This window comes from Hibiscus syriacus, unplaced genomic scaffold (genome assembly GCF_006381635.1).
Source record: "Hibiscus syriacus cultivar Baekdansim isolate YM2019G1 unplaced genomic scaffold, ASM638163v2 tig00111917_pilon, whole genome shotgun sequence".
Taxonomy (NCBI): domain Eukaryota; kingdom Viridiplantae; phylum Streptophyta; class Magnoliopsida; order Malvales; family Malvaceae; genus Hibiscus; species Hibiscus syriacus.
Window position 1 is genome coordinate 1,039,490 of NW_024063213.1, and position 9,735 is coordinate 1,049,224.

Here is a 9,735-nt window from a genome sequence, read left to right on the forward strand (position 1 = left end):
TAGAAACTAATGTATCTTTTGATCTATGCAAGGATTTAGAAGACTACAATGAGAAAATCAGGGTGTTGGAAAACATATTTTCAGTTTATGTCGATTTAAAATTGATTTCTTCTAAGTCTAAACTTCTGCCTTTTGTTTTACAGACACATGAGATAGAACTGAAACAAATACCAAAAAACTTAAATAATGTCTTTTTATGAGAAAATGATACTTCACTGGTTATTATTTCGGATAAGTTTACAAAGAAAAAAGATCTGAAGAAAAATATGTGACAATGTCAAATTCTACAATGAGAAAATAAAAGAATTATACGATCATAGAATTTCTCATAAGGAAGTTCTTAGTTGAAAAATGCGCATGAAGTAGATGAAGTATTTCTCTTAGAACATGTAGTCTGAACCAGGTCGTCGAGCTAATGACGTTAAACAAAAGCGCTTCGTGAAAGGCAACCAATTGTTTTTAATTATGTTTCATTTTTATTCTATTTTATTTTATTTCAGTTAAGCAAATCTAATTTAATTATTTCTTTTATTTTCAGGAACCAAATGTTTTCAATCAAGCTTACACGAGAAAAATATTCAAAATTTTCATTCGAACAGTGATAAATTCAGCCCCAGAAGCGCAGTGCTTCGTGTAGATTAATGGAAAAATCTATTTCAGTGTCGTATGCACGGTTTCATTAAAAACGGTGCATGTTAGCATTTCTCGTTTGGCAGACCGGTGCATTATAGCCAAACCCTTAAAAACATTATGTCACATTTTATGTAACATATCTGTCACCACCCTTGCACACCTCTCAGTTTTTTCTTCCTTTGACCGCGGGCCCTACCTCTATCCTTATCACTCCCTTTTTAAATTTTAAATACCAATTTCACCTAAATTAAAATACCCCCATGTGCCCTATTCAATAAAAAAATCCAAACTCCCAACTCCATCTTCCCCAAACAATACCCGTCGCCCTTTCTTCTACTTATCGCCTGACTTGTCATCACTTCTCATTACGCCATCTGAATACACCTCTACGCTATTACCCGGCTGCTTCTCTCCATAATGGTCTGCATGAAATGGCACCGTTACCAACCATTCTCTGTGGGCGTCGTCGGCTTAATGCGTCGTCGGCTTAATGCATCGACCTTTGTTGAGGCGCCCAACGATTTCGAGCTGTAACCACCGCAACCTGCACCTTGCCCGGCGCAAAGTCGAGGTAACGCACCCAACTCTCCGCCTGCGCCGTATTATTCGGCATTCGCACCCACCGTCTCTCTCTTCCCTGAACCAAACACTATTTATCATCCATCTCTTCCGCGTGCTCTATCACCATCATTCCAGTCTATGCCAACCGTGGCCACTTCTTCCTCTCGTTTACGCTCGTCGAATTTTTCGTCATGTTCAATGCATTTGGCAGCCTCTGACCATACTCCCGAGGTAAATTTTGAACCTATTTTCATTCAACCATTACTAATGTACCAACTGATTTATGGTTTTACAGAGGATTTTGATGTTGTTTTTCCATCTACTGCACCACCTGATGATGTTTCCAGTTCACGGCATCACCGTGGGCAGCCCACTTCACCGTCCCACTTCTCTAGCCCGAATGATTATCCTTCTCCTGGAAGTCCATCGCCTGCTCATGAGAATCTCAAACATAAATGACGTGGACGATCGTATGTTGTCCCAACTAAGGAGACTCTGCAAGGTATTTACAATTCACAAATGACGAATTGGTGCGTTTTGAGTTGGTAAGGCATCATCCTTTTCGTGTAGGTAAATATGTTCCGACCCGAACCTTGGAAACTTTACGTTTATGTGAGTCTGCCCATACTCACTTTGCTGCCACTGGTTGGACATTATATCTGATGATTAATTATGGCACGTTTTATAAACTTGCCTTTGAATTTTATGCCACTTTGATTTTTACACAACGTCGTCTTATTAATGTTACCTCTCATGATGTTGTTACCTTTCGATTATGCGGAAATCATTTATCCATGTCCATTTTTTAGTTTAATATTACTATGGGGTTCATGATAGATATCACGAATCATGCATATCTGACTGCTCTTGTAATACCCCAAATATCATATTAGTGACCTTATTGAAAATATTTAAAATTTGAAGACTTATTTGTATGAATGATAAAAAGATAGGAAATGATTAGAATAGTGTTTGAGACCAAGTTGTATAAATGAATGAATATAGAGGGTATTTTGGTCCTTTAAGGAGAAATGAATTTAAAATTCATTCATTATTAGGGATTTTAGGAAGAAAAAGAGGAAAATAAAACAAAGAGAGTTATCCCTTTCCTTCTTCTTCCCGTGCAAGGACCATCCTCCATAGTCTAAGGTAAGATTTAATTTAACCAGCTCTTCCTCTTGTTTTTGGGTTGTTATTGGAACATTGAATATTATGGAAGCTCAATGAAGGGTTAAGTAAGATTAAAATTAGGAGATGGTTGAAATATTTGCGATTTGAGAAAATGGGTTTTTAAATGATATGTTAGAATATTAGTTTTTACTGATGTTTATTAGTATATTTGATTTGTCAAAGAAGTAAATAAGAGATTAGAAGCATGGGATATGATTAAAAACATGCTATAAAAAGTGATATGATTCTTGAGTTAAGATGTTCTATGGAGATTTTAGATGTTATAAAAAGTTAAATGAAGGAAAGTTGAATGGGTTAAGTAAATAAAAGTTTAATAATGTTGTTGGAGGTAAAAGTATGAGATTAGAGGGGAAATTTTAGTAAAAATCGGGCTGAAAAATGGTAAATATGGGTAAGGGTATCGGTACTGATAGAACAGTACCGATACTATAGGAGTAAATAGGTATAAATGTGAAGAACAGTATCGGTACCGATGCAAGTAGTATTGATACTGATGGGGTATCGATATTAAAAGGGGAAGTATCAATACCATGGATAACATAATGATAAAATGGTATCGATACCGAAAGGGAGTATCGATACCATAGTGTATTAATATTAATACTGAGAGAAAGGTATCGGTACCACAATATAGAAGTATCGATACCATGGTAGGGGTACCGATACTATTGAGCTTAGAATTTAAAGATAAGTTGAAATTGTTATAGAAATCTAAAAAATAGTACCGGTGAGTATTATTAAAATATAAATGTTAAATGCTAGAGAATATACCAACATTTGATAGGGTTGTGTCTTTAATGTATGTTTGAATAAATCGTAACCAAACTCCTGAGTCAAGCAAGAACAAGGGAAAATATAAAGTTCCCAAGTAGTTGGACATCCTTAAAGCATACAACTGAGGCATACCAGGTGAGTACATTGATTATGTACATTAATAGTTATAAATGTATGTTGTGAAAGGTATATGTTGTAATTGTATATTAGTACTCTGTGTACTATAGACACTATGTGTGCAACCCACGGAATTCATCATAAGTTGATGAACAACCGTTCATGCACTAAGTGTGCAACCCACAGAATTCATCATAAGTTGATGAAAAATTGTTCAGGCACTAGGTGTGCAACCCACAAAATTCATCATAAATTAATGAACAACCGTTCAGGCACTAAGTGTGCAACCCACAGAATTCATCATAAGTTGATGAACAACCGTTCAGGCTCTAAGTGTGCAACCTACTAAATTCATCATAAGTTGATGAACAACCGTTCAGGCACTAAGTGTGCTGCCCATAGAATTCATCATAAGTTGATAAACAACCGTTCAGGCACTAAGTGTGCAACCCACAGAATTCATCATGTGTTGATGAACAACCGTATAGGCACTCTGTGTGCGAACCAAGAAATTCATAATAAGTTTATGAATTTCCGCATGGACACTATGTGTACAAAAACTAAGAAATTCATAATAAGTTTATGAATTTCCGTATGGGCACTATGTGTACAAACTATAGAGTTTATAATGAATTGAAAGAGTTAATTGATATTTTGAATAATTATTATAGTAGAAACTGTTCTAAAATAAAAGAATAAATGTGCAACGGTGCATTAAATACATGAAAGGATGCCATAAATGAAATTCATAACAGTTCATTAAAGGCATGAAAGGATGCCCTAAATGAAAATAATGAATAATTACTAAAGAATAATGGGAAAATATACAAAAAGAAAATTATGTTGGAAATACCAAGAATGTTTACGATGATAGTATGAAAGAAATTTGATTTAAATAATAGGGACTTATCTAATCCTTATGGATAATACGAATTAGTTCAAAACCAAATAACCAAAAATATACTTATGCATACGTTAATGTTCTTTACAATATTATGCCTCACTAAGTATATACTTAATGTGTTTTGATTTCACGCGTAGGTAACAACAAAGACTAGTTGGGTGCTGGGAGCAGTAGCAGCTATCATCATTTTAAGGTTGACTCTCATCAGTAACAGTAGGACAATCAGGTTTATTTGAAAAATTTCTGGAATGTAATCAAAATTAATAAAAAAAAATCTCTAGAATGTATTTAAAGTGATAACTCTAGTAATATGTTTCAACGACTATTTATTGTTGTATTAAAACGTTTTTGGTTTTAAATGTCAAACAAAATTTTATGGGTTTTACAAATGGGTGAATGTTTTTAAAAAGTCATGTGACACCTATGACTTGTGTACGGAAATGTATACGGGAAATCGGTGTTACAACTCTACTTGAGATTCTACATGATTTTGATGTCGATATGGCTTACGAGGAACTCACTATCTTGGTTGGCCATACATTCAACGCTCGCTCGTCTCGAGCTCATCATATACACGACCCAACCTTACGCTACATACACCACTTCCTCGACTACAATTACTCCGGATGAAATGTATCGTCTTCTTCCTTAAGCTGAGTTGAACTTTTTTGTAGTATATGTCAGATGGCCAGCGGGTGAACTTAGGTTTTTGGTTTGCTCAAGCTTTTGAGATCGTTATTTGGTCCAATCACCAGCTTATCATTGGCTCTTATATTACTCATTTAGCTTCTCACATCGCTAATTTTGATGTTAACATGTTTACTTATGCTTTCTCTACAGATGCCTTATATGAGCGATGCTTGGACTCGAAGAGCTTACTTGCTGGAACCTCGAGCACACCGTACTTTGTTCCACCTGGTGTTCTTACTCCTCGCAACAAGCAAGTTTTTATTCATCGTAATGCGCCACAACTACCACTTGCAGCACCTCGTCCGAACATGTAAACAAAAATAGATGAAGTCTATAATCTCCTCAACACCATTGAGATAAACATTACTGCAATCCTTTCATATCTTCGTCCCAACGCCTCCCACTGCGGCCGTGGCTGTGGTCGTGGTCAACAATAAATCCAGGGAGTTATCTATTTCTTCTCTCGTACTTTAATTTTACGTTTTGGGACAAAACGCTTTAAGTGAGAGGGAGTAAAGTCTATGTTGAATTTCCTTTTGCTTATCTCTATGTTTTGATGCTAGTATGTGTTGGCTGGATTTGCAGAAAGTTACATTGAATTTCTTTGTCTTGTTGAATATTTTTTGGTATGCATGCTTGTTTGGGAACACATAATTGTTTAGGTTAAGATATTCTTGATAGCATATAGCATGAATTGTGATAAAGTTAGATTTCTTGTGATATTCCATGATTTTGTTGGTTGAAATGTGCTTAGATCAATGCATGAAAATAATTTGTTGATATTTGAGCCTTACGAGCATATAATTTTGCTCTCATTTTGTTGGATTGAGTGAGTCGAATTTGACATTGTATTCTAGAACCTACATTTTAAATATTGTCGAGATTACACACGAATATGATGGTTAAAAATGATTTGGGCAACTTAGGATTAACCACTTCGTTTTCCCCACTAAATTGCCTACTCATGCATTTTCCCCTAGTTAACCACTCTTGAGTCTATTCCCATTCTTTGTTTTAATCACATTTATAAACCTGTACCTTTTTTATTTTATCCCTCTTTCTACCTTTTTTCAGGACAAATGAACAATTTATCCAGTGTATGATCATGCTCCAAGAACAGAAGAATTTTTGTTATAAAAAATAGCAGTCTAAAAAACAGCAGAAAAAGAAAAGAAAACAGAAATGAGAAAAAGTGGAAAAACAAAATAGCAATAAAAGTACGAAAAAGTCCAATTCATTCCAAAGGAAAGATTGTTGGTTGACAATTTTATGAGTGTTCTAAATTGATAATATTTTCTAGTTAAACATTCGATCTTATGGATTTATTGCTGTTGATTTGGTTGTATTATGCTTATTTTCATGCATGATCTTACTTTCCAGAATTAGCAATAAAAAGGTGCATTATGCATTTTTGTTATTATTTGGTCACAACTGGAGACATGGGTATGACTCTAGGCATGAATGACAGTTTCTAGAAGGTCCAGTCAGTAGCAGTTTTCTAAAAGATCTAGTCAACACCTTCTTGAAGGTAGACGAGCATAGATATCTTAGGAGATTTATTTTTAATTTTAAAGTTTGAATTTGGAAAAAATTCAAATTATATTTAGGATTATTTTTCTTTTAGTTTATATGTTTATCTATAGGATTTTAGAGGCTATAAATACACTCTTGGGGTAAGCCTAAACACACAACTCAGATGTCACTCTTCTTCTTATTTCTAGTTTTATAAAGTTCTTTCTTTTCTTTTCTTTTCAAGTTTTCATTTTTATTTTATTTTAATTTTTATTTTTAAACATGCTACGTATGACTTTTGTCATGCTTAGCTAATTTTATCATAAGATGAGGGCTAAAGCGATGACTCAATTCCAACGTGAGAATTGAAAAGCACTTGAATAACTTCGAATATCTCTCTCAATCTTTGCGCTTATTTTCAAAATCAAAATAGTTTTCAAAATCAAATATTAACTTTAGTCAAGATGTTGTTGCGATTAAATGTATGGGAGGAAGGATCGGCTTATTGGAAGCACATTTGAGTTCCTGTGAACACACTTGGCAAGATTGACTTGCTAAGAGGGAATTGAGATCAGAATTAATAGTTATTGAAAAACAATCTGAGTCGGTATTCACGAACTTTAACGGTTATTGATATACGACAATTGATGTTGTTCATATCAATTTCTGAAGCCGGAATCAAAGATTTCCTTGGGTATTCGGTATATAAAGTAGAGTCATGAGGATTGCCCTTGTAGACAAAGTAACCGACGTGAATCCCGAAGGAAAAATCTAATTCGGTGATCCGAAGAAATTGAGTCAAAGCGAGGCCTGAGGTTGTTTTTACCATATTTATTTTCAACTTTACATTATATATTTTCTTTATTTTTATTTTAAATCGCTTTTTATTATTTAATTCTTTTTACCAAACCCCCATTTTTATCTCCTGCATATCGACTGGTCTAGGTAATTCAAACCAAAATTTGGGAATTTTCTAAGTCTCTATGGATCGACCCTTACTTCTCTTTACTATGTATTTCTTTATTTATTAATTAAGAAAAATAATTTATTTTAACATCAAAACGACAGTTGTCAAAAACTCCTTGTCAAATGAGCTTGGGTGATATGAGTCCAGGCGTTACGAGCCGTATGGTTGTCTCGAAGAACATTGATGATAGTTTTCTTGCTATTGTCGTACACAGAACAATCAGAGTCCATCGTCAAACTACGGCGCGTTCGTTCCATGTTAATCATCAAACAGTTATAGAGGAGGAGCCAAAAGAAACTAAAATATGTTGGGATCCATCAAAATTTTAGGCTAAGTTCTAGAGACTGTTATTCTCATCCCAATTGTTCTGGTGCAACGTATTGTAAGCGGATTTAACGGTACAGACACCAGAAGGCTCCCACCGCCATATGGGATGGTCTGGGCTGTCTACGTTCCGGGGAGGCGTGACATCAATGACCTCACGAAAAAGGTTATCCTCAAGATTTTTAAGAGAATAACACTCTTTATTTTTAAGAGAATAACGCACATCCTACAAACATGTTGTTCGAACTCGAGATTTTATAGAGAATAACACTATTTATTTTTACCACTGATATCACTTAATGAGTTTAGATTTAAATCAAATATAAATTAAAAGTTTATAAATAAAATTTTTACATAATGAAATTTAAATCAGAAACATCAAAGCACTCATTAACTCAATCTCACCGTTTAATCAATACCTCGTGGACTAAATTAGCTTAGTTTTAATTTCTTGATTTTGCTGGTAACAACTTATTAAAACCTATCTATTTGCAACATAGTATTTCCTTGTTCTACTTTGTGGGTGGACCAAGCGAAAATCTTTGTCGAGAAAACTTATTGATGTATGGGTTTTATTGGTAATTTTGACAAATTGATTTTGTTTTTATTGAAGTTGAATTTTCCATACCATTTGCCTCGAAGTTTGTTTCTTAGGAAGGTCAGTCTTTGGTGGTGTTTGTTTTTACAGAGGTAAAAGGTTTGCAGTCTGCGGACCACATCTACAGATATCTGCAGCAGAAGAGGTAGACCAAAAGTCTACAATCTGCAAGAAGAAGACTGTTTGTTTTTTAACATCTGTAGACTGCTAAAATAAATTGAAATATAAATAAACTGATTTTTTAAACTTAAAAGAGTTTTGCAATACTGAGATTTAAATAATTTTAGTTTTACAATACTGAAATTTAAATAATCATACAACTACAATAATAAATCTTTTAGAAAAACAAACACCACCTTATTAATTCTATTTAAGTCTAACATAATCACATGTATTATTAGTTTTATAGAATAAAATTTATAAATGATCATTAAATTATATGATTTTTTAAAATATGCAATTATGTAATACTTTTAATTTTTTAAATATATATTCATAATTTATTTTTATAATTATATGATATTTTTAGAAAATATTTTTTAATTTATCAAATTATTTTATGATTATTTTTTATTTAATTGTAATTATATTTTAAAATTTTAAAAACATAATTTATATTTTTTTATATTTTAAAATCTTAATTATTAAACAATGAAATCATTTTTTATTAAGCAATGTGGTTTAAATACTTACATTTTGTATAAAAAGTTTAAATATAATTTAAAAATAACAAATCCAAAAAAGTATTATATTTAAACTTAAATCAAAATAATTAAAATAAATATAAAATTTTAATAATATATAAAATAATTTATATGATATAAAATTAAATATCTATAATATAATATTAAAATTTAATATTTAATTTATTTAAAAAATCAATATTAAAATTAATTTTTATAATATAATATTAAAAAATAATATTTAATTTATTTAAAAAATTAATATTAAAATTAAAATCAAATATAATATAAAATTAAATATAAAACCTCTTTGAAGAGGTTAAAAGACGTCTGCAGACATAAGATGTCTGCGCCGCGCAGAGAAGAGCTTCTGTCTTTTAAAAAAAACGGTCTGCGAAGTCCAATGTCTACGCGTGGTTTGCGCGGCGTAGACATAAAACTTTGCAGACCTTACACAGTAAAAACAAACACTACCTTAATGTCTTATAATTTAGTTACTAAAGGCCATTATCTTTTTTGATTTACTAACGATTCCAAGAGAATACTGTTTTATTTGTTTGATTTTATGTTTTTTCTAAGCTGATTGGTACGACTAAATATTTTACATTTTCGAATGAACCGAAACAAATCTTAGTAAAAATCATCTTCGAATGTCAAACTTCTATGTTACTAATTTTAATTCAACTCGTTATCACATGTTCACATTGGTTTAGCCAAAGCTCCCACAAAATAAATAAATAATAATAAAATTCAAAAATCTATTCAACTCATTGAATTTTCG